A 26255-nucleotide genomic window follows, 5' to 3' on the forward strand; every position below is an offset into this window, starting at 1 on the left:
GGGAGCATGTTCCTGTGGAAAGGCATATTTTTTGTAATTAGCAACACACCTGGTTCATTTTTTAGTTGTTATTCTTGAAAAACTGTTTGTGTTCAGGAGGTCATCCATATTGACGCCCGCTGCTATTTTTATACAGACGATTGTTTGGGGCTTTGGGAGGGGCAATAATGATTGTACAATGCATTGCTACATTTGATTTATGATGTACATAAGTGGGAATAATTAACTGGTTATTTTACTTTTAATGAACATCCCACTCAGACAATGCTTGCTTCCTGTAGTTTGGATTCAAATGTAGTGCAGGTTGATTGCTAAGATGAAGATTCCTATACGAAATGAAAATTGCCCATCACGATCCCATATTGGAGAAAGTATGTCCTAGCAATCTGGGAGACTTATTGCTGCCATGTGAATTATTAATATTTTGGAAACTGAAAATGCTGCCTTTGTACATCTATAGGATACTCTGAGATTGAGATAAATGGATATTGTTTAGGGACTATGGGGAACAGTGGCTTGCCTGATTTTCACTAGAACAACTGGGAGGAAAACTTCATTCCTAGCCTCCTGCCTGTATGTTGTTTTGCTCTTGACTGCAACACAAAAACAGGAAAAGCGAATCAAAGCCAATAAACTGGCTTTTCATATTTTTAAGTCTTGGAGCATTACCAAGATCTCTTGAAACAGGATGCCAATTGGTTTGCTTTATTTGAGTGCATGCTGCGCACACACTCTAGTACTGTGTACTTCAGTACAGTTCTCTTACTCTGTTTGATATTGAATTGTCTTTATTTAAAAAGGGATGACATTACCATGGTGAAGAATCTTGCAGGACATTTTAATTTTTATACACAGAAATCAATTCAGAATATGATCCTGGGTTGCTTCAATTTTGCACCATATGGGAGCACCTGGGACAGCAAAGCAGTTGTGTGGCGGCAGCTATGCCAGGGCCTGAGTCTGAGCATGAAACATCATACAACGCTACAGGGCCTGTATAATTTCCAGCATTGGAATCTGCTTTCAAATCTATTAGAATAGACAAGCCATGTTTTGCAAAATGCTTGTTGCAGCCATCAGAGTACATGGTGTCAATAATGACTTGCACTTACACAGTGCCTTTAACAATGAACATTATCCCTTGGCATTTCACAGAGGCTCAAGGGGAAAATGTAGATGTTAACTCAAAGAAAGAGATGTTAGGAGAAGGTAATCAAAAACTTGGTGGAAAGCCCTAAGTTTTATGATCTTGGAATGGGAGAGGGAGCTGAAGAGGAAGAGAAGTTCAAGGATTAATTCTGGAATGTAGACACTCCGAGTTGGTAGAGCAGATTGCACTCCTGGAGTTGGGCTATTTCCTTTTCCTGGGCTAGATCCTGTTCCAGCTTGTTGGCTTTTCCTCATTAGATTTCAGTTTAGAGTTCCACGATTTCCACACAGCTATTCCCTCATTCTCTTTTAAGTAGCTTTAATTATTTGTGTAATGTGTATTTCCATTATGTCAGTGTGGCTCAGTTGGTAGCTCACTGAATCAGAAGATTATGGATTCAAATTCCACACCAGAGACTTGGGCACAGAAATTGAGGCTGATACTTCAGTGCAGTACTGAGGAAGTGGGGGAAGGTACCATCTTCAAAATGATATACTAAACCAATATCCAGTCTGCTCTCTGGGGTAGATGCAAAAGATGCTATAGCACTATTTTGAAGAAGAGCAGGGGGTTCTTTCTGGTGTCTTGGCCAATGTTGACCCCTCAATTAACATCACTTTAAAATAAAATAGAGATTATCCGTTCTTTATCATCTTGTTTGTGAAAGTTTGATTTGGTGAGGATGCTGGAGTTTGCCTGTTTTTGCACTTGGCTTTGAGTACCTTGCAGAGACATTGCTGGTGGAAATCTTCCAATGCTGGAGGTACCTTTGGTAGATTACTCATGTCTCACTGCCAAATAGAGGTGCAGTGACAACAGTAGAATTGTAGATTGTTGTCCTGTTATGGAGACCTCTGTTGTCTCGGTTGCACAAACTTTGGAAGGCTGAAGATGAGTCATATGGACTTAAAACATCAACTCTGTTTCTCTCTCCACAGATGCTGCCAGACCTGCTGGGTTTTTCCAGCATTTTCTGTTTTTATTTTGGAAGGCTGTGCTGGCACAGCTGATTCTGTACTGAATCTCCTCTTTGGTGATCTTTTGAGAAAGGTAGTTGCTGAGATATAGGAAGTGTTCAATGACTACCAAAGTGTCCCATCAATTATAATATTTGGAGATGTAAGTGCTTGTCTGGGGGAGGGCTTGTGGAGAATTTTGGCCTTGCCGAAATTGACTGAGAGACTAATTCTTTTGAATGTGGAGTTGAAGAGATTGAGGGAGATATGCATGTTGCTTGCAGTGTGATTTACAACTATGCAGTCATCGTCGTATTGTAAGTTGTGGACATGCTGGAGGGTGACCCTAGTCTTGGTTCTTAGCCTTTTGAGGTTGAAAAGTTTCCTATTGAGTCAAAACTCAGTCATGACCCTTGGTGGAAGTTAGTCATGAATGAGTTCTATAACCAGGCTGAAGTACATAGTGAAGAGAGTTGACGTAATCTGCTTGACACCCATCTGGATATGAAAGGGCTGGCCTCCAATTCATTGTAAAGGATATTTGCTGTCATATTTTCTGATTCTTCTGCATGATGGTAACAAATTTTGCTGGACGTTCAAGTCTGTGGAGGACTTTCCAAAGGTCTTTGAAATTGATAGCGCCAATTGCCTTGGACGGATCAATAAAGATTATGTAAAGCTTTTTGGTTTGTTCCAGTTACTTTTCTTGGATTTGTTGAGTGGCAAAGATCATGCCTGTAGTTCCCCTAGATGGCCGGAACCATATTAGGTCTCTGGAAGGATGCCTTCGCTGAAAAGGAAGGCGATTCGGGCGGATTCATTTGAGAATCTGCCCTACGGGAAAGGGAGTTGCAGGATTTTGACCCAGTGGCAGGATTACAACAATTGTAGTTCCAAGTTAAGATGTTGTATGGCTTGTAGGGGAACTTGCAGATGATGGTGTTCTTATATGTCTGTTTCCCTTGTCCTTCTAGGTTGTAGAATTTGCAAATTTGTAAGGTGCTAACTTGCCACTTTTCAGTCCAAGCCTGAATATTGTCCACATCTTGCTGCACATGGACTCGGTATCTGAGGAGTCGCAAATGGTATTGAACACTGAGCAATTGTCAATGAACATCCCCAATTCTGACCTTATGATAGCGAGAAGGTTATTGATGAAGCAGCTGAAGATGTTTGGGTCTAGGACACTATCCTGAGGAATTCTCGCAGTGATGTCCTGGGCTGAGGTGCTTGGCCTCCATTCATCATAACCATCTTCCTTTTGTGCTAGATATGACTCCAACCAGTGGAGAGTTTTACCCTGATTCCCACTGATTTCAATTTAGCTTAGGCTTCTTGATGCCACATACTGTCAAATGCTTCCTTGATGTCAAAGGCAGTCACTTGCCTCTCTTTTGGAATGCAGCACTTTGTCCAAGGTTATACCCAAACTGAGCATCGGTGAGCAGGTTATTCCTGAGAACTGCTGCTTAATAGTATTGTCATTGACAACTTGCAGCATTTTTCTGATGATTGAAAGCAGGCCAGGCAGTGAATGGCCTGTTTATTGTGGACAGCAATTTTCCTTGTTGTAATGCCACTGGTGAAACTCTACCGGAACAGCTTGGCTAGGGGTGTGGTTTGGTCTGGAGCAAAAATCTTTGCAAGTATTCCAGCTGGGACGTTGTCAGGGCCTAGAGACTTTACTGTATCCAGTGCCTTCAGCCACTTCTTGATATCATGTGGAATGAATTGAATTTGTATCCTTTCCCATAGAAAATAATGTGTTGGATCAGTTTCATCACTTCCCTTCAAAACTCTTGCTTTGTCTTTTCTGTGCAGTTGATTCCTGTTGTATAGAAATGCTGGTTTTCAAAGGTGACCCAAATCTGTGCAACTAGAAAAGGTTAAATTGTGTACCTATAGCTGTTTTTCTTCCCTAACAAACACTTGGAATTTTGCCATAGCTTCTTGGTCTTGATGCTACTCCCAAATTACTGGAGATGTTGAATCCAGTATCACAATAGGCCACAATGGAATTTGAACATACAAATGAAACCTGGTCCTGGTTAACCAGCTTGGAACTAATATATCACTATACTCTACAACAGAGGTAAAATACGGCAGATGCTAGATGTCTGAAATAAAATCAGAAAATACTTTTCTGATGAAAGGTGAAACCTTAATGCTGTTTCTGTCTCCACAGATGTTGCCTCCACAGAGGTCATCAACAGTGCTATCAAGTGGTACTTGCTTAGCAATAACCTGCTCACTGAAGCCCAGTTCGGTTTCCACCAGGGCCACTCAGCTCCTGACCTCATTATAGCCTTGGTTCAAACATGGACAAAAGAGCTGAACTCCCAAAGTGAGGTGAGAGTGATTGCCCTTGATATCAAGGCCGCATTGACCGGGTGTGGCATCAAGGAGCCGTGGCAAAACTGGAGTCAGTGGGAATCGAGGGGGAGAAAACTCTCCGCTGGTTGGAGTCATACCTAGCTCAAAGGAAGAAGGTTGTGGTTGTTGGAGGTCAGTCACCTCAGCTCCAGGACATCACTGCAGGAGTTCCTCAGGGTAGTGTCCTGGGCCCAACCATCTTCAGCTGCTTCATCAATGAGCCTCCTTCCATTCTAAGGTCAGAAGTAGGGATGTTCGCTGATGATTGCACAATGTTCAGCACCATTCACGACAATTCAGATACTGAGGCAGTCCATGTCCAAATGCAGCAAGACCTGGGCAATATCCAGGCTTGGGCTGACAAGTGGCAAGTAACATTTGTGCCACACAAGTGCCAGGCAATGACCATCTTCAACAAGAGGGAATCTAACCATCGCCACTTGATGTTCAACAGCATTACCATCACTGAATCCCCCACGAGCAACATCCTGAGGGTTACCGGTGAGCAGAAACTGAACTGGACTAGCCATATAAATACTGTGGCTATGAGAGTAGGGCAGAGGCTAGGAATTGTGCGACGAGTAACTCACCTCCTGAATCCCTAAAGTCTGTCTGCCATCTACAAGGCACAAGTCAGGAGTGTAATGGAATACTCTCCACTTACCTGGATCTGTGCAGCTTCCACAACACTCAAGAAGCTTGACACCATCCAGGACAAAGCAGCCCGCTTGATTGGCACCACACCCATATTCCCTGCGCCACCGGTGCACAGTAGTAGCAGTGTGTACCATATACAAGATGCACTGCAGGAATTCACCAAGGCTCGTCAGACACCACCTTCCAAACCCATGACCACTACCACCTGGAAGGACAAGGACAGCAGATAGATGGAAACATCACCACCTGGAAGTTCCCCTCCAAGTCACTCACCATGCTGACTTGGAAATACATCGCCGTTCCTTCATTGTCGCTGGGTCAAAACCCTGGAACTCCCTTCCTAATAGCACTGTGGGTGTACCTACACCACATGGACTACAGCGGTTCAAGAAGGCAGCTCACCACCACCTTCTCAAAGGCAACTAGGGATGGATAATAAATTCTGATCCAGCTAGCGAAGCCCTCATCCCATGAATGAATACATTAAAAAAAAACTTCCTGAACTGCTGAGTGGTTTACAGCATTTCCTGTTTTTATTTTACATGACTGCACCCTTACTTGTGTAACCATGAACTCTAAACAGTTAAGTATCAGTTCAAATGAAATGGCACCTATTAGTACCCTGAAGCCATTCCATTCAAAGGAGATTTGATCTGAATTGAATTTGCTCCCCTGAGTGTTATTGCATGCAGAAGACGCCCACAGTTGTATATTTTTCATGGTATGTTTGCGGCTTTTTTTGGGGAGTGGGGGGGGGCGCGAGTGGGTAGGTGTATTACTGAAATGCATGTGAGAACAGGTAGTGTAGAGAACAGATTGGAGACTGACTGTTTCCAGTGCACTTGGCCCACGCCGGATGAGAATCATTATAAACTTTGACACTCACGTGGTTAAGTATTCGAAGTGGGTGGATTGTGGAAGCAGTTTAATTTCAGTGCTTTGATGATTCACTTTATTAACAACAAGAGGCATCTGTTCCAGTCAGGGAGGTGGAGCTAGGAATGCTGATAACCTGCTCCTGTTTAATCACGCACCTCCAATGCAGCCATGGAGAGGAAAATCAATAGGCGCCAGAAGTTGTTTCATTCATTAAAATGAAAACCAGCTATTGTATATATGTGAATATGTGCTTTGGGAATAGAGGATCCTTATAAAATAGAATTTAAAATGTTATTTATTGAATAAAAATTAATTAAACTAATTTTTATGCAATTTGTGAACACTTCAGTAACTTGTGTCTCCAAAGAACTGGGCCAATTCAATATCCTTTTGCCCTCTGCTCTTTCCCCTTAGTCCAGCCTCCCCTCCTTTTCCTCTGTTGCAATCTTTATATATGGGTGACTTTGCTAATTCAGGATCAATGAGCTTGCCTGTAGTTCAAGAGCATAATAGTTTTTCAGCACTGATTAATTGAATAATAACCACCTGTCAAAGCAAAATCATGTTGTATTGGCCTGTTTCCGTAGCTTTTAGGTTGTGATTAGTTTTTAAACAGTGCATAAGGAAATGCTTCATTCTAGTCAATTTAGAAAGGGAACTAGGAGCAGCAGGCATATTGAATGTGCTACAAAGGCTGTAAATAGATGGATATTTTGAGTAAGTTTACCAGGAATGCCCAATTAAAATGATTCATGAAAAAGGAATGAAAGCAGTGGGTGTTGATTGAATTGTTCTCGAGTCAGATGATTCTTTGTCAGTGAAATTCATTGTGTTTACCAGTGAGAAAACTGCACAGAGTCTGCAGGTTAACTGTGCTTTTATTGTTCCCACCCTCCCCCTTTTTTAACCATTTAGAGGATTGTAGACGCATTCCAGTGTTTCTTGCTTTCCGCTGGTGAATTGTCAAAATATACAGAGTGAGTTCCTAATTTCATAGAGGCCTTGCGGGCATGGGACCAGATGAAGGTGGGAGCTGTAGCATTGTGCTAAAATCAAGGGACAGGTTAATATGGACGGCAATTTCACACCTAGTGGCTGGTTATGAAGTTGCCTTAATCAAGGTCTGAAAATTTGTCTGGCTGCCTTCTCCCTTGTTTGCAAATTAGCATTGGGTGGTGAAAGGATTGAAAATTTTATAATGTAAAGGATATTAGGACACTGAGCATGAATTTCTGCTGCTACCCCCACCCTCCACCACTGCCCCACCTTTTTTCTCAGGATCTCATAATATGGCTTCGATATTAGTTTTGTCACTGGCTCTACAAAATGGTAATGTCCCCCTCAATAGCGGAGTATTAATCTGCACTGTATACATCTTCAATACAGCAGGATCTATTTTCTGTGCCAGATGGGAAATGAAAACCATGCGGTAAATATGACCCGTAAAAAACGGTTTAAAGTCCTGGTGTATCATGGCTGCCATCTTTTTGTGTTGAATGAAACTGCAGATCACAGGAGTTTATGCAAGAGGCTTGGGCACAGCTTTCACATGACAACAGTAGGTGACAAACCATTGTCTGAGTAAATAACTGACAGTGGTAGCATCAAACAACAGGAGAAATTTCAGGTGATAGCACTGCACTGGTGTCTGCTTCAACGACTGGTGTGATTCTGTGTGATTCATTATCTAAGAGAGTGACAAATTGGTTTTATCAGTGCACCATGGTAACTGGGCATACCTTATCACAGCACAAATGATTTTTCTTTCTCCCCTTGCGAAAATAAGCACCCATTCTTTTAACTTGATTGGCATGAGAATGCCGCTATAAACTTAGCTTTTTCTTTTTGACTGTAAATATGCAATATGATAATATTGTATTGCAAAAGTATTCATGCTGTGAAAAATAGTCCTATACTGAAGTTATAGCTGTAAATGATATTGCCATAAATAAAAAGTGATTAGCGTCTTCATGAACACTTAAAATACCAACTAAAATGAAGACAATAATCAGTTTGATTTATAGACCTCTGAGTCAGAAAGTCGTCGGCTCATTCCTGAGAGCTACCGGAATTGAGTACTTCATTCTAGGCTGACACCTCATTGTTGGCAGCGCTATCTTTTGGATGAGACATAAATTTAGGCCACATCTGCTTGTGATAGTGGCTGTAAGATACTGCATGAAACTATGTGAAAAGCAGGAGAGTTCTACATTTCTCCTTCTGCCATCACCACCAAAACAGATTAGCAGTCATTTATCTCATTACTGTTTTTTGGACCTTGCTGTGTGCAAAATGTCTGCCATACATAACAGCGATTGGATTGCAAAAATAATGAATTGGCTGTAAAGTGTTTTGGAACATCAGTGAAAGGAGCTAAGTAAATGGTCTGAAATAAAAACAAAATGCTGGAAATATTCAGCAAGTTTGGTAGCATCTGTTAAGAGAGACAATAGCATTTCAGGTCAATGACAGGTTGTAAGCAAGTACTGAGGCAGGGAGAGAAAGGGAAGGCCTGTGATAGGGTGGAAGGCAGGAGAGATCAAATGACAAAGGATGATGGTGCAAGGCAAATCTCAGAATAGTATCCAGACATCACTGTGCAGCATCATTGACCAGAGGTGGTGCAACTTCCATGCTATTTGCTTGCCCTCACTATCTGTTCTTGCTCCCCTTTTCCATGTATGCTTTAAATCCCTGTGAAGTGGTTTGGTTAGTTATTTCTGGGGACGGAGGTTATTTCAGTCCTTATGATGCTTGGCATGAAGCTGTTCAGATATGCTTGTGTGGGGAAATTGAAGAAGCATCATCCAGATGGTGTTTTCCCTCCATGTTTTTTTTTACCATATAGTGGAATATCAACAGCAACTTCACAAGGAACTGCCTTGTAGACAGTGTAAGCTTACTCACCTGTCTTTGTTGCAGTGTAGGCCACTCCCAGGGCGTTCAACATAACGTAACACTGGATGTTCTAGCATAGTAATTAAAAATAAACTGTTTTTGAACCATTTCCAGCTCGTTTACAGGGTAGGTTTAGTAGATATCCGAGACTGTTGCTGCATACTCAAGTTTGGAACATACCATAGACTTCTATACCCACTGTATACCAACCTCCCCTTCCCCCACCCACCCAAGCACAAATCAAGTCCACAGTCAATAATCCTTCCATCTCTGGTTACACTGTTTTTCTCGAGGCTGAAAGCCCCTGGCAAGCAAGAGGCAACAATAGAGATGACTGGACACTAAAGATTTGAAATAACAGTGATGGTTTGTCAACATTTCAAGAAAATTGAGACAGTGACATACTTGTAAACACCCAGTGATTTCCCTTGTAAATCTACAAAATCTTTCTCTTCCTATTACTTCCACCTTGGTACTACCCCTGAGGCTTCAGCAGAGCTTGAGGCAGACAGGTCATTCTGACAGCTGAGGTGCTCATGGTGGATGTTATTTGGGTTTTGGGGTCCATGAGATCCCAGCTAAAGACTGCCCCACCTAAACCTGTGCAGGGGTGGACTCAGCCTATGGGACAGGAGTCAGCATGTGGGGCTTCAACTGATAGGGTTGGGCAAGGGGAGGAACAGGAGTGCCTTGTGCAGAGTCCCTGTTTCCATGTGCCTTGTCTGCATCTTCCCCCTCGTGGCTCATCTGCACTTCCTTGCTAACTAAGAGCTGGGGAGCACTTTTCTGCATTTCATTGAGGTGCTGAATGGCTTACATGAGGCTTTGCTCCATGATATTTAAACTGGCAGACTGTGTGCAGGGTGTTGAAGGTGTTCAGTTGCCTGCTGCATTTGATGCTGCATGCAGGTGGACACTTCATGGAGGTGAACAGCATCGCCAAGGCCTGAGAGACCATGGCACTCGTGCTGGAAATGGACTCCTCCAGTCTTTCCCCAATGGTGTACAATGCCTCTGGAAATGTTGGCAACCTTACACATTTACTTCTGCTACTAAAGAATAGTTCTATTGGTGAATGAACCCCCCAAGGCTTAGCATCTGCATCCAGCTGAACAGAGTTTGAGCTATCTTGCTCCGTCCAATGAGGACTCTCCACTGCTGCCCCTATCTCCAACATCTGCTCCTGCTCACTTGTGACATGTGGGTCACAATGTGACAGTGTAGCTACCTACCTTGGAGCTCCACCTAGGTTTGTATATCTGAGTTGGTGGAGGATATGCATAAATCTTATGATGGTGCTTCCTCAGAGTGCTCAAACTCCTCTGAGCACTCCTTGGCCTCCTCCTGCAGTAGCTCCAATGTCAAATTTAAAGGATCTCTGGGCAGTAAAAGACATAAATTAGAACTGATCCGTCTCGGCTTCCTCCTGAGGTCCCCAGATTGCAGATGGCAGTCTTCAGCCAATTCAATTCACTGCACTTGATATCAAGAAGTGGCCAAAGGCACTGGATAGAGACACTGGACAGGGCCCTGACAACATTTCAACAACAGTACTGAAGACTTGTACTCCAGAACTAGCTGTGCCCTTAGCCAAGATGTTGCAGTACAGCTACACAACATTGCAATCTACCTGGCAATGTGGAAAATTGCCAGGTATGCCCTGTTCATAAAAAGCAGGGCAAATACAAGTTGGCAAATTAATGCCCCAACAGTTTACTCTCGATCATTAACAGAGTGATGGAAGGGGTCGTCGACAATGCTATTAAGCAACACTTAATCAACAATAATCTGCTCACTGACACTCAGTTTGGGTTCCACCAGGACCATTTAGCTCCTGACCTTATTACAGCCTTGGCCCAAATATGGACAGAAGAACTGAACTCAAGAGGGGATGAAGTGACTGCCCTTGACATCAAGGCAGCATTTGACCAAGTATGGCATCAAGGAGCCCTAGCAAAACTGAAGTCAATGGGAATCAGGGGGAAAACTCTCCACTGGTTGGAGTCATACCTAGCACAAAGGAAGATGTTGCTGGAGATCAATCATCTCAGTCCCAGGACATCACTGCAGGAGTTCCTCAGGATAGTATTCTTGGCACAACCATCTTCAACTGCTTGAGCAATAACCTTCCCTGCATCATAAGGTCAAAAGTGGGGATATATGCTGATGACTGCACAATGTTCAGCAGCATTTGTAATTCCTCAGATACTGAAGCAGCCAATGCCCATATGAAGCAAGACCAGGACAATATTAATACTTGGGCAGATAAGTGGCAAGTAAAATTCGTGCCAGGCAATGACCATCTCCAACAAGAGAGAATCCAGCCATCTCCCCTTGACGTTCAATGGCATTACCATTGTGGAATCACCCACTATCAACATCCTGGGGGTTGCCATTGACCAGAAGCTGAACTGGACGAGCTATATAAATACTGTTGCTACAAGAGCAGGTCAGAGGCTGGTAATTTTGCAGAGGGTAACTCCCTGACTTCCCAAAACCTGTCCACCATCTACAAGGCACAAGTTGGGTGTGTGATGGAATACTCCCTACTTGCCTGGATGAGTGCAGCTCCAACAACATTCAAGAAACTCAACACCACCCAAGACTAAGCAGCCTGCTTGATTGGTACCCCATCCACCACGTTCAACATCCACTCCCTCCACCACTGATGCACAGTGACAGCAGTGTGTACCATCCACAAGATGCACTGCAGCAACTCACCCAGGCTCCTTTGACAGCCCCTTCCAAACCCATGACCTTCTCCAACTAGAAGGACAAGGGCAACAGGTACATTGGAACAACATCACTTAGAAGTTCCCCTCCAAGCCACATGCCATCCTGAATTGGAATTATATCGCCATTCCTTCATTATTGCTGGGTCAAAATCCTGGAACTCCCTCCCTTGCAACATGTGGGTGTACCTACATCACATGACCTGCAGCCTATAAGAAGGTGACTCACCACTACTTCCTCAAGGGCAAAGAGGTGTGGGTAATAAAAATGCTGGCCTAGCCAGTGACACCCACGTTCCACAAAATAATAAAAAAGGGGGAAAGGGTTAGAAGTCTTTATTGTGAAGATTGTTGTATCTCAGTTACAAATGGCATAAATTCAACATGAATGAGCATTATGTGCCATGTGTTTGACAAATTTATTAGGAGTTTTTGAGGATGTAATTAGGGTAGATAAAGAGGAACCAGTAGATGGGGATAGTCTACTTGGTTTTCCAAAATGCATTTGATAAGTGCCACGCAAAAGGTTAGAATACAAGATAATGGCACATGGAGTTGGGGTAATGTATGCTGGGTCCCATCTATCTGTTAGATGGAAGACTGGTTAATGGATAGGAAGCAGAGAGTAAGGATAAACAGGGAACTTTGAAGTTTCCAGGCTGTAATTAGTGGATCAGTGCTGGATCAGTTCTTTACAATCTATTAATGACTTAGATGAGGAGAACTGAAAATACTGGATCCAAGTTTGCTGACAATACCAAGGAAGGTGAGAATATAAACTGAGAGGGGATGCAATGAGGCTGCAAAGAGATACAGACAGATTAAGTGAGTGGGCAATAAGATGACAGATGTAGTATAAGGGGCAGAAGTGTGATATCATTTACTTTGACAGTAAGAATAGAAAAGGAGAACACTTTTTCAAAGACATGAAACTTAATGTTAGAGATTCTTGGTCATACTTGTACAAGGAGCACAGAAAGTTAGTTCGCAGATACAGCAAGCAATTAAAAAAATAAATGGCATGCTGGCCCTTTTTTACAGACATTGGAGTACAAGAATCAAGAAGTCCTGCTATGATTGTACAGGGCTTTGGTGACACCACACAGGAATTACTGTGAGCAGCTTTTATCTCCATATTTAAAGAAGGATAGACTAGCATTGGAGGTGGTACAACGAAGGATTACCAGATTAGTTCCTGAAATGAGAGGGTTGTCCTAATGACAAGAGACTGAGTAAATTGGGTCCATACCCTCTGGAGTTTAGAAGAATTGAGAGGTGATCTCTTGAATCCTACAAGATCCTGAAGGGGTTTGACAGGCTAGAGACTGAGAGGCTGTTTTCCTTGGCTAGGGAATTTACAACACTGTGGCACAGTCTCAGGATAAGGGGATGATCATTTAAAAGTCAGATGATAAACTTCTTCACTCAGGGTTGTGTATCTTTAGAATTTTCTACCCTAGAGTGTTGTGGATACTGCATCAGTGAGTATATTTAAGGAGGAGATGGGCAGATTTTGGCCTTTCAGGGAATTGAGATATAGGGAGCATTTGGGAAAGTGGAGCTGAGGCAGAAGATCAGCCATGATTGTGTTAAATGGTGGGGCAGCCTAAAGGGGCCATATGGTCTACTCCTATGTCTTATGTTCTCATAACAACATTTGTGAAGGGTAACTGTGGGGGATGGGTGTGATATGGCAATAAAATGGAGCTGAGGCAGAAGATCAGCCATGATTGTGTTAAATGGTGGGGCAGCCTAAAGGGGACATATGGTCTACTCCTACGTCTTATGTTCCCATAACAACATTTGTGAAGGGTAACTGTGGGGGATGGGTGTGATATGGCAATAAAATAAAACTGAGTGTCAGAGGTGTCTGTTTAGATGGGGATACAAGGAGGTGCTTCTAGACAGGAATACTTAGAGCTGCAAGGTGTAATTTTCTGAGAAATGCTGTGATGAAGAATGTTGAGGAAGTCAGTGTGGGGTTTACAACTTTACTCTGGGATGCTGTTTACTTCCTGCCCTGATGAGGGAATTGAACCTCTTTTGGCACTATCAATGCACGAGGTACCACACTGCTGATGTTAATCTCCTGAACCACTTCGAGCCACACCTGCTTGACTTTAGAGGCTTACGTCTTCTACCTGCCTGCTCGGAAGAGTGTTTCTCTCTGGACCCCTGCTGTCCACAACATGATGTCCAGGGATGCCTCCAAACAGCGGTTCTCAGTCTGGGATATCCATGGATCCCTGAGAGTTCACAGAAGCATTCCGGTGGGACTGTAATGTAGGGGCCAGCCATACAGCTGTCTCTTGTGGGAGATCGCCCACGCAGGATACTGTGGTCAAGAATAAACATGACTGGTGGCCACAGGAGATGCTCCTGCTATACCCCTGCTTCTCTTCTTTGGGCTTCTGCTTTCTCAGTACTAAGTTGTTTCTGCTCTGCCCTACTGCCAAAGAGCTCTTGTTCTCCCTCTGTTCCTCAAGTGCTTTCCCCAGGTTCCTGCTCTCTCTCTTTCTACCAAGGATAGACAGACTCTACTTCGAGAAGCAGGTATACCCATCACACTGATATCTTTAAGTAAAAGCACTTTTCGTAAAAGCATTAAAAGTATTAAAAAATACTTTACATTCAACACTTCCATAGTATGTATGTTATATGTTATCATTTAAGGGGGGGGGGAGCTGTGATTACTAGTCCATTTGAGAAGGGGTATTTCAACCAAAACGGTTTGAGAACCAGTGCCCCAGAGAACTAGGCTGGAGGGCTGGGGTGGGGTGGGGTGGGAGGCAGCTTTCCCATGTTGAGCCACCCTCATTACTTGCTCTTTCTGTTCTGACAGTTCTATAATAGATGCATTCTGACCCCTGCCAGGTCCCTTTAAATAGAGAGCCTTTAACTGTTAAGTGTCAGTCGCCATCCTACCTATGTACCCAGCCTGACTGGATAGGAAATCCGAAAGCAAGATATTAATGTTGTGGCTTAGTTAAAAAGCCGCGGCAGAACCCGATGCAGCAGCTTTCGGATTCGTGATCCACTGTCAGCCTTCCCCCAACTCTGAGTAAGTCTGAATGTTAAAGTTCTACTCTGAGTCTGAACCCTGACCCTGATCCCTTGATAACAGACCTTGTCTTGCAACTATTGTGCAGTCAGGATGCTTGTTGTAAAAAAACTAATACTCATCTAGAGTTCACTAATCATCTGATATCTCATAGTTAGGTATGTATAGCCATAGACAGCATCAAAATTTGTGCTAATAAAGCAAAGTTCTTTCGATCCTAACAGAACAAAACAGAAAATGCCAGAAATACCCAGCAGGCCTGGCAGCATTTGTGGAGAGGCAATTTGAGTTAACTTTTCAGTTTGCTTGGGTCTGTTTAAGTGTCACGATCTGAAGTTTTTAAAATATTCTGGCTCTTAAAAGAAACAGGATGCAGCTGTCATTGAGAGTTTGAAAAGAAAACCCTCTGCTGGACTGCTTTGATTGATTATGTGCTTCAGGTTAGAAAAGAACAATGGCATCTGATCATGCAGTTTCAATAGAGTTCTTTGTTGATATTTCCCCAATTGCTATTATTACGTAATTTTGAATGCTTGTCTGAGTTTCAAAAGCTACAATTATCTCAGTGGGGATTTTGAGTTCACAATTTAATTTCCAGTTTAAATGATTTGCTCTTTGATGTTGGCTCTGAATAGAAGTTTGTTTTTCTAAGAGATTAACTACTTGAGATGTAAAAACTTTGAATGGATTTTATGAATGAGAGCTCTTTTTCACAATCAAGGGTGAATGAGTGAGAGCTGTATTAGATTTTTGTAAGGTTTTTTTTTCATCTCTACATGGCTCCAGAGGTCTGCTCATTATGGATACTGGGTGAGTGCTTATGAAGTTGGCTTGGAAGGCATGAGGGACCAGATGGAGTGGATGGGGAACATAAGTTGGCATTGGGTTGGCATAGAGGATATGCGGGGCCGTGGTGGTGTGATGGGTGAGGGATAGAGGGCCTAACAGCTTCTGAAACAACTGGGACAAAGTTCAAGAGAACTGAGGCCAGCCTTCTAACCAGCTTGCACTTGTGGCTGCCTACGCTATGCTTCTCGGGTTGGCGGGTCCAACTCCATCCCACACCCACCCCTGGTGCGGAAATTGTGCAAATTTGGATAATTTTACTGAAGTGGGTTCAGTGAGTCAAGAAATCCCCCAACATGAGCTTCCATCTAAGTCACAAAAATCCGACCCTTAGTCTCTCAGAGCCAAGGGGAATGGTGATGGTGCAAGAAAAACAAAGATGCAAAGCATGTGCCAAAATAGATGTGCTGCTGTTTGAAAAAAAAGTGCAAAACTGAAACATGCAAAGAAACGTTTTGGTTTTTCTATTATTTTTGCTTTCGGGCACCATCCAAAGTATTCTATTTCGCTTAACAATCTTAACGGGCTGTACACTTCAACATCAATGTTCTGTTAAAGTCCTATTTGTTTTTATGGCATTTATATAGTGCTAGTAATGTAGTTAAATGTTCCAGGGAATTTCATGCAGAGTTGGGAAACAAAATTTGACGCTGGGTGACCAAAAGCTTGGTCAAAAAAATAGGTTTAAAGGACTGTCTTGAGGGGAAAGAGGTGGAGAGGTTTGGGGAGGATACTCAGAGGTTTAGGGTCTGGGTTGCTGAAAGCAGAGATCGCAATGGTACAGTGATGAAAATCAGGGATTTGCAAGAGGCTAGAATTGGAGTTCTTTTTTATTCATTTACAACATGTATGCTTTGCAGGCTGGGCCATCATTTATTGGCCATCCCTAGTTGCCTTTGAGAAAGTGGTGGTGAGCTGCAGTCCATGTGGTGTGGGTACACCCACAGTGCTGTTAGGAAGGGAGTACCAGGATTTTGACCCAGCAACAGTGAAGGAACGGCGATATATTTCCAAGTCAGGATGGTGAGTGACTTGGAGGGGAACTTCCAGGTGGTGGTGTTCCCATCTATATGCTGTCCTTGTCCTTCTAGATGGTAGTAGTCGTGGGTTTGGAAGGTGCTGTCTGAGGAGCCTTGGTGAATTCCTGCAGTGCATCTTGTAGATGGTGCACACTGCTGCTATTGGGCGTCGGTGGTGGAAGGACGGTGTCAAGCTTCTTGAGCATTGTGGGAGCTGCACTCATCCACGCAAGTGGGGAATATTCCTTCACACTCCTGACTTGTGCCTTATAGATGGTGGACAGGCTTTGGAGATTCAGGAGGTGAGTTACTCGTCGCACAATTTCTAGCCTCTGACCTGCTCTTGTAGCCACAGTATTTATGTGGCTAGTTCAGTTTCTGCTCAATGGTAACCCCCACGATGTTGATAGTGGAGGATTCAGTGATGGTAATGCCATTGAACATCAAGGGGCGATGGTTAGATTCTCTTTTGTTGGAGGATGATCATTGGCTGACACTTCTGTGGCGCAAATCTTACTTGCCACTTGTCAGCCCAAGCCTGGATATTGTTCAGGTCTTGCTGCATTTGGACATGGACTACTTCAGTATCTGAGGAGTTGTGGAATGGTGTTGGACATTGTGCAATCATCATCGAACATCCCCGCTTCCGATCTTATGATGGAAGGAAAGTCATTGATTAAGCAACTGAAAATGGTTGGGCCGAGGACACTACCCTGAGGAACTCCTGCAGTGATGTCCTGCAGCTGAGATGGCTGACCTTCAGCAACCACAACCATCTTCCTTTGTGCTAGGTATGACCTCAGCCAGCAAACCGTTTTCCCCCTGATTCCCATTGACTCCAGTTTTGCTAGGGCCCCTTGATGTCACAGTCAGTCATATGCCGCCTTGATGTTGAGGGCAGTCACTCTCACCTCACCTTGGGAGTTCAGCTCTTTTGTCCATGTTTGAACCAAGGCTGTAATGAGGTCAGGAGCTGAGTAGCCCTGGTGGAACCCAAACTGGGCATCAGTGAGCATGCTATTGCTAAGCAAGTGCCACTTGATAGCACTGTGATTGATCCCTTCCATTACCTTACTGATGATGGAGAGTAGACTGATGGGGCGGTAATTGGCTGGCTTGTATTTATCCTTTTTGTGTACAGGACATACCTGGGCAAGTTTCCACATAGCCAGGTAGATGCCAGTGTTGTAGTAGTACTGGAACAGCTTGGCTAGGGGTGTGTGTCATTTCTGGTGCACAAGTCTTCAGATGTTTCAACCTTATCTTTTGTACTGATGTGCTGGACTCCTCTATCTTTGAGGATGGGGACAATTGAGGAGCCTTCTCCTCCAGTGAGTTGTTTGGTTGTCCACCACCATTCTCGACTGGATGTGGCAGGACTGCGGAGCTTAGATCTGATACGTTGGTTGTGGGATTGCTTAGCCCCGTCTGTCACTTGCTGCTTAAGCTGTTTGGCACACAAGTAGTCCTATGTTATAGCTTCACCAGGTTGACACCTAATTTTTAGGTATGTCTGGTGCTGCTCTTGGCATGCCCTTCTGCACTCTTCATTGAACCAGGGGTGATCCCCTGTCTTGATGGTAATGGCAGATTAGGGGATATGGCCATGAGGTTACAGTTTGTGTTCGAGTACAGTTCTGCTGCTGCTGATGGCCCACAGCGCCTCATGGATGTCCATTCTGGAGTTGCTTTATCTGTTCGAAATCTCTCCCATTTAGCACAGTGGTAGTACCACACAATGCAATGGAAGGTAACCTCAGTGTGAAGACAAGGCTTCATCTCCACAAGGACTGTGTGGCGGTCACTCCCACTGATACTGTCACGACAGTTTCATCTGCGGTCGGCAGGTTGTTGAGGATGAGGTCAAGATCGTTTTTCCCTCTTGTTGGTTCCCTCACCACCTGCCGCAGACCCAAGTACCAGAGATCTCAGGATTGTAGGGCTGGAGGAGGTGAGAGAGAGGGGTGAGCTCCGGATGGGATTTGATAAAAGAATTAGTTCACAGCAAGGTGAAAACAGAACTCTGAATCCATGAAATGATTGCCATCTTAATCTGTGATGTTACAGATCAGGACATCCAAATTGGTGTTTTCTTGTAGACCGTAAATACATGACTGGCAGTTTGATGAGGACATTTTCGTGTCCCAGAGCAAGGCAGCCATGGAGGTCCCAGGGTTCATTCCATTGCCTAGCAATGATGTAACAAGTTAATGCAACTCAAACTTGTGGTGAAATAGGAATAGAACACTTGAATGAAAACAAAGAGCAGATAGTGAGTGAAAAGTATCTTGTTCCCCTCCCAAAAGCATTGTGCTAAAGGTCACTGATTCATTGGGTTGCTGCTGAGCACGCAAGTATGTGCACAGTAAAGGACAGTACACATGTCAGTGCAGGTGCTCAGATTTTTGAAGTTCTGCAAAGTGCAGCAGTGGTTGTGCATCAGTCTCAGATCAAACATAGAATAACTTATTGGTGAAGCTAACCATGGACATAAGCTGCATGAAAACTTGAATTTGAATAATATATAGCTCACTCCATAACACAACTTTACTGTCCAAAACATTAATGCATTTTACTGGAAGCTGTAACATTTAATTTTTTTGCCTTTTTTGTCTCTGTTCTCCTTTCCTATAAAAATCTCTGGAAAAATATTGACAAATTTGATCTTATAATGTGGTTGATCATGGGAAATATGCAATACCATTAGTACTCAATTATAAATTAAACAGATGAGATGGGAAATGAGATTGGCCTTGGGTGGAATATATTTTACACTGCAGAATAAGTTACTGGGAGGTGGAAGAGGCAATTAAGCCTAATCCTGGAAAGGATTGTGTATATAGTGAGAGGACAGGAAGATAGGGTTGAAACCAATCACAAAAAAGTGGAATGGGCATGTTGAACCTAATAGTTATCTCTTGTACCTGTTCCCATTGATTTGTAGTTCTTTGGTCAATGGGATTGTTAATCTGGGTCTAAACATGTTCCAATGTTCCCCCTTGTGCATCTTCTACTTTACCTTGTGCTAAATTAGTCCAGGGATGCTAGACCTTCACTCAGTCCTTGCTTCTGATGTCATTGTTGAAATTTCTAACTCACTGCACTGGGAATGACAAGTGAACTTGCATTCACTATTTTTGATGCAGATCATTTGACGAGGCAACATGCTCGGTGAGCACCAAGTCAAATTTGCATTTAGTTGTAAAGTTTACTGCACTATCCTGTACACTACAATTTTTCCCCCGAAAGAAGCAAAGACTTGAAGTAATGTCAACTATTCAAAATTTTGGATCTGTCAGAGCAGAAAGCTTTTCCTGAAAACCGAACAAACATTTTTCAGATGCTTATGCCTGAGAGGCATGTATTGTGCACATTGTTTCTGAATTTAGATGTTGCTTTAATAGTTAATGCTCTCATCTCACAAAGGTTCCAAATAACTGTCCACTAAACAAATTAAATGTAGAAAGTAAATGAAAGTGTCCTTCATGGCTTGTCATCAATGCAAGCTTTGTGTGCATTGTCTGCTTCAAATTGCTGACCACACAATGTGTTGTGCCTATGAATTAGGAATTAGAAATATCATTTGCATTCCTCCCAGCTGTAGCAGCTCTTTTATGAGTTTACTTGTGTGATATATTGTGGCTGAATATATTCTTCTGATTAAAGAGGAAAGCTACAATTTATTGGCCCTGCACATACTGTACTTAAAAGTGTTGAAGTGTGTTCATGGGCTTGCGTTCTTATTTCACACTTCCAACAAGACTGAGACAAGACGTTTCTCCTCATGCCTTGACTGAGAGCTAAACAAGCGTGAGTGAAAAACGTGACAGATGCATTCAAGTGAAAAACAGCCTTTGGAACATGCAGTGACCATCTGGCAAGGCAGCCAGCCTTTTGTCTGCTTTCTACTGACCCTTTCTGCTTTTAGAATCTAGCTCAGACCATTGGCGCTGTGGCAAAAGAAACATTTTGCCCTCTTCTGTCACAGACAGCCAGTCATGTCATTGAGATGGCTGCACTCAATGTACTCACGTAGATCCAATTACAAGAGTGGTTTTTATAATTTAGGATCTGGTGCACAATCTGGCAAATGCTGGCGAATTGCATTCTTTTCAGATGGTTCCAGTATATGTTATGATGACATATGTTAATGCTGTTAGCCGAACTTATTAAGAGCTATTCCATGTGTGGTTGCAGTACTCCGGAGGTTACTAGAAAGTTGTGTCAGTGAAGGAGCATGAGAAAAAGAACTTATTTGTTGGAAGGAGAAAATCCTCGTGTTTATGGAGCAAGAATTACCTGATTTATAAAAGTTGTCGTCATAAGTAAAACACATTTCTACTGCACCATATTAGGTTTTTACAACAAAACAAAAAGGCTTCTGTTTGAAGAGTTTGTAATCTATTTTAGTGTCATACTATCTGTACACACGCTGTCAGATAATTATCTAGAAGGACTTGTATTTAAACAGGACCTTTTAATGACCTCAGGTAGCCTCAAAGCACTTTCCAGGCAATGAAGTACTTGAAGTGTACAATGAAGTGTTGTCACTGTTGTAATATAGGAAACACGGCAGCTAATTTACATGTGGGAAGATCCCACAAACAACAATGAGATAACAATCAGTTTTTAATGATGTTGATTGAGGGATAAATATCTGTGAGGGTAAGTAGTGGCTCGGGATCTTTTACACCCACCTGAAGGGGCAGACGGAGTCTCAACTTAATGTCTCACCTGAAAGAAGGTGACGCCAAAGTGTAGTCCTTCCTCTGTATTGCACTGGAATGTCAGCCTGGATAATGTGCTCAAACCTCTGGAGTGGCATTTAAACCCACATCCTTCTGAATTGGAAGTGAGAATGCTACCAACTGAGTCTCAGCTGTACCACCTGATAACACTTCATCTTACTGTCATTTCCCACCAGTTTGACAGGCTTCACATTTGAATCCAAAATTATTTGCCGTCAACATTTGAAATGATCCTTGGCAACCAGTCATTTTGCTGGTTTCATTGAGTATATTTAAAAAGCAATGTACAAAAATTTTAAGTGCCTGATAAGAGATGGAGGATATTGCATTTCAGAGGCTCGTGACGAAGGTGAGGTTTATGTCAGACCGATGGAGTCTTCTCATTCTTTCCAGTGTATCCATGTTTTTAAAAAAACACTGCTGCAAGATTTTTAAAGTCGGATCAACTATATCTAATTTAAAATAGTCCCATATGAATTCATCTTCTGCCTGAGTGATTGTAAGAGATGAACATAACTCACATGGTGCATTTACCCTCACAAAGGACTTGTTTTTCATCTGTCTTTTAATTGAATAGTGTTTTTTAGGTGATCATTTTCTTAACTTGTCCTATGGTTATCTAGGATTAGCTGAAGTGACTGGAGGTTCTGTAATTGTACAGCCAAGTGCCTGGATGAGGTGAGAGTACATCTGAAGCAGGAACTGGCAGCCATTCTGTCCCTATATCCAGTACAAAACACAAGTGGCTGCGACAATGAATGTTGGTTGTTAAATTGTGGAGGCATCAGAGCCAAGCGCGATGTTTCAGTCTCGCATCTGCACTTGTGCACTTTCCATTTGCAGTCAGTCAGTAATGATCAGGTGTAGGAGCTCTGGCTGATTTACTTCTGCCTCTTCATACCTTAGCCCATTCATGTTGAGCAGTCCATCATTGTCCTGGACCATAATAATATTTGCATTATCATGCCAGTTTGCCTCAGTGCTAGCACCTTTAATCTCTGACTCAGAAGGTTCAGTCCTTACTCCAAGGATTTGAGCACATAATCTAGGCTGACACCAGTGCAGTACTGAAGGAGTGCTGCATTGTGGTTGGAGCTATCCTTTGGGTGAGATGTTAACTTGAGGTTCGACTCAAGTGGCTGTAAAAGATCCCATGACACCATTTGAAGAAGAGCAGAGGAGTTCTTCCGGTGTCCTGGCCAACATTTAGCGCTCAGTCCAAACCATCAGGAAAAAATAACTGCTTGTTCATTTCTTAAATATATTTGTGGAATCTTACTGTACACAAATTGGATGTTCAATATTCATTGGCAGCAGTGGTTACATTTTAGCAGTGGTTACATTTTAGAAGTGATTCATGGCTGTGAATCATTTTGGGATGCCCTGAAAATCACATGATTGGATATAAAGGCAAATTTGTGTCTTTATTTTGCCACTTAAATGGACTATACTTTATATTTCTTGTAGGATTCAGAACTGGAACATGTGTTATCTTCAGAAATTTCCTGAGGGACTGGGGTGAGTGGGGGGGTGGGGTAGTGGAGGTGGTGACACTCAAAAAAAAATCACTAAATCTTAGCAACAAACAAAATATGCCCAAAGTGCATAAGCCATGTTCTGTATCTGAAGGATCAGAAGATCAAATGTCATCAGAACAGGCTAGAGCACAATGCTCAGGTCACCTGACATCATCAGGTAACGTCATGAAATCACACATTGGGCAAGAAGAAGATCATGCTTCTGATACTGTGTCACTCGAATTAGTTTTACCTGTTATCTCTGCTGGAAATTTAGCTACCTCTCCCAGTTATAGCAGAGCTAGTATGCCACATGCCAAACAACACAATACTCTTAGCATTGGATTGATGCTGCATTGCCAAATACGGGGAATCTGGATTTTGTGTTAACTGTTTTAAACCTACATTTGGGTAGGAGGGACAGTGCTGCAGGATTGTTGATCTGCTGTTGTTCCTACCACCTTTGGCAGAAAGGCACTGGTATCAATCGAATTCCGCTGTGGGGGCTAATTAAATTAACTCCGTAAGTGGTGAATGGAATGGCGCTGCTGTTTGTTTGAAGACAAAGGGTTTACCTGCACTCGCCAGTTTTGGTGGGCCCCCGCTGCAATGGCATTCGCGCTTAGCCTTGAAAAATTTTAAATGCTGGTTGCTTGGATCATCCAATTTGGTGCTGTGCTTTAGGGTCGCGAAAGTGTTGAATCTTGGCCTTTGCTGGTCATTAAAACTGATTCTTTAGCCATGATCCTTCAGAATTAATATATAATTGTTTTTCCTTCTTGGAGCAACCTCGGACACCACATGTTCAAGCGCTGACTCAGGATTCCGGCTGGCCACGGTGCTTTCGGAAACGGGCTGCTCTGACTTTTAGAAGACTGAAAACATGTGTAAACTAGTTCTGGCCAATAACTTAATTTTTTAGCTCACCCCTGCTCGGTCCTTTGACTCCATAATCCGTGGGTATTCAAACTGGACCTCCACACAATCATTGGAGTTTTCAGTTGCACTGTGGAGTTTTTCTTTCTTCTGCCCTCTGCTTCTAGTTATGCTACGGAGCTTCTTTCAGGCAATCTCCCTCTGTGCCTTTGCTTCACGCAAAGTCAGGTCAGAATCTGGCTCCTTTAATTTTCCAGCTTTTAAATTTTTGCTGCAGCTTCTCTGAGGTCCTTGATTTTTCCAAGAGCTGCCACTGTGTTGTAGGGTATTGGATACCGTTTGGTAGGTCGAAATGAAGTCTTCATATTAAGTAGATTAACTATATGTATTTATTAACTACAAGAACTGTGTACATATATACAGTAAAGGGTTCAAGCTAGGAGCTCTCTCCGTGCTTGCTTGTGCACATGGCTCTGTCCAACAATAGATTCATGTCATGTGATCTCTTGTGTCATGGTGTGGGCAGTACTGTACTCAGTCCCACATTAACCCTGTATGCGCCAGACCCTTATACTACAAATGTTTCATACTTGATTAGCCTTGTTAGCAACAGCTGTGAATTCTGTGAATCCATTCAGTGAGTGGTCAGTAATTTAACTCATGCTTCTTCACTTTTGGTAATGGACGACCAACCATTCAGGACAGAAACCAGATGTTTATTGCTTTCTTTTCACAGTAAACAAACTCTCATTCATAATAAATGAGAATTGTGGGGTTTGAAATGGTTTCCTCTGATCTGAGACGTCCTTTTAACAAAGTAAAACATAAAGTTATAAATTTGCAGAGCCATAAGGTTTTGAATTATATATGACTAGAGAATAGGAATTCAGTGAAATTTCGATGAGTCAAACTCAGATGACACGGAATTCTGGTTATGTTGCCGTCATAGTCCCACCAGCAGAATAGCAAACCCCATAGAACAATGCTCATGATAAGCCGAAATTCCACTGGTAACTCCAGAGTAGCCAAATTTGTCTAAGCTTGTCACATGACCACGCCAACGAATCAGAGCAGAGTTAGACCACATCAGTGCAAAATCATGGCGCACTGGGCAAGCCATTATTTGTGAGAAAGTTAAAAGTGTTGTCGATCGGAGATTGGGTTCAAACCGGTATGATTGTACAAGATATCAGGAACAAGGAGGAGCATGGTAAGGCCAACCAATCTGACGATGAGGCACTTTTCACTCATCTGTAGGAAGCTGGCATGAAAATTCCAGCAGAGACAAGCATGAAAACTTGAGTGGATGCAATACGTTCTTCAACCGAGGAGGCCGAGCAGGTAAAATTAGAGTTTTTCTGCAGCTAAGTCCCGATATTTTTCAATGCAAAGCTCTGGCCTTTTACAAGGTCAGACCATTGTAAGGTTTAAACAAATTGAATAGAGACTTTTTACATATTTACTGTATGGTATAAGTGTCTGGCACAAAAAGAATTAACGTGGACTGAGTATAGTACCACCCACAAAGTGATGTAAGAGAACACATGACCCGCACCTTGGGGTCAGTGTAGTGTTGGACAGAGCTGTGTGTAGAAACAAGCATGGAGGTAGGTACAGTAAAGGTCCAATCTAGGAACTATGCACATATTTTCTAGCAGTTAATAAATACTTACTGTTCAGGCACCTAAGCCTACAAAAACTGCTTTACTGACAATCCTTATCCACCACTACTCTCCTCCGTCTGGCTGAACTTGTTCTCACACTGAACAATTTCTCCTTCAACTCCTCTCACTTACTCCAAATAAAAGGTGTGGCTATGGGTACCCGCATGGGCCCCGGTTATGCCTGTCTCTTTATGGGGTATGTGGAACATTCCTTGTTCCAGTCCTACTCTGGCCCCCTTCCACAACTCTTTCTCCAGTACATCGATGATTACTTCGGTGCTGCTTCATGCTCTCGTCGGGACTTGGAAAAATTTATTAATTTTGCTTCCAATCTCCACCCCTCCATCATTTTCACATGGTCCATCTCTGACGCTTCCCTTCCTTTCCTTGACCTCTCTGTCTCAATCTCTGGTGATAGACTGTCCACCAATATCCATTACAAGCCTACCGACTCCCACAGCTACCTCGACTACAGCTCCTCACACCCTGCTTCCTGTAAGGACTCCATCCCATTCTCTCAATTCCTTCGCCTCCATCGCATCTGTTCTGATGATGCTACCTTCAAAAACAGTTCTTCTGACATGTCCTCCTTCTTCCTTAACTGAGGTTTTCCACCCACGGTCGTTGACAGGGCCCTCAACCGTGTCTGGCCCATCTCCCGTGCATCCGCCTGCACGCCTTCTCCTCCCTCCCAGAAACATGATAGGGTCCCCCTTGTCCTCACTTATCACCCCACCAGCCTCCGCATTCAAAGGATCATCCTCCGCCAACTCCAGCATGATGCCACCACCAAACACATCTTCCCTTCACCCCCCCGGCGGCATTCCATAGGGATTGTTCCCTCTGGGACACCCTGGTCCACTCCTCCATCACCCCCTA

At 43.1% G+C, this 26255-nt stretch overlaps 1 protein-coding gene across 7 annotated transcripts in view; it reads left to right on the top strand.

The window, feature by feature from the left end:
- tnk2b (tyrosine kinase, non-receptor, 2b) overlaps nucleotides 1-26255 on the top strand; it is a 259122-nt gene that overhangs the window by 12053 nt on the left and 220814 nt on the right. The gene's annotated exons all lie outside the window — the stretch shown is intronic.

Source organism: Carcharodon carcharias, chromosome 2 (genome assembly GCF_017639515.1).
Source record: "Carcharodon carcharias isolate sCarCar2 chromosome 2, sCarCar2.pri, whole genome shotgun sequence".
NCBI lineage: Eukaryota > Metazoa > Chordata > Chondrichthyes > Lamniformes > Lamnidae > Carcharodon > Carcharodon carcharias.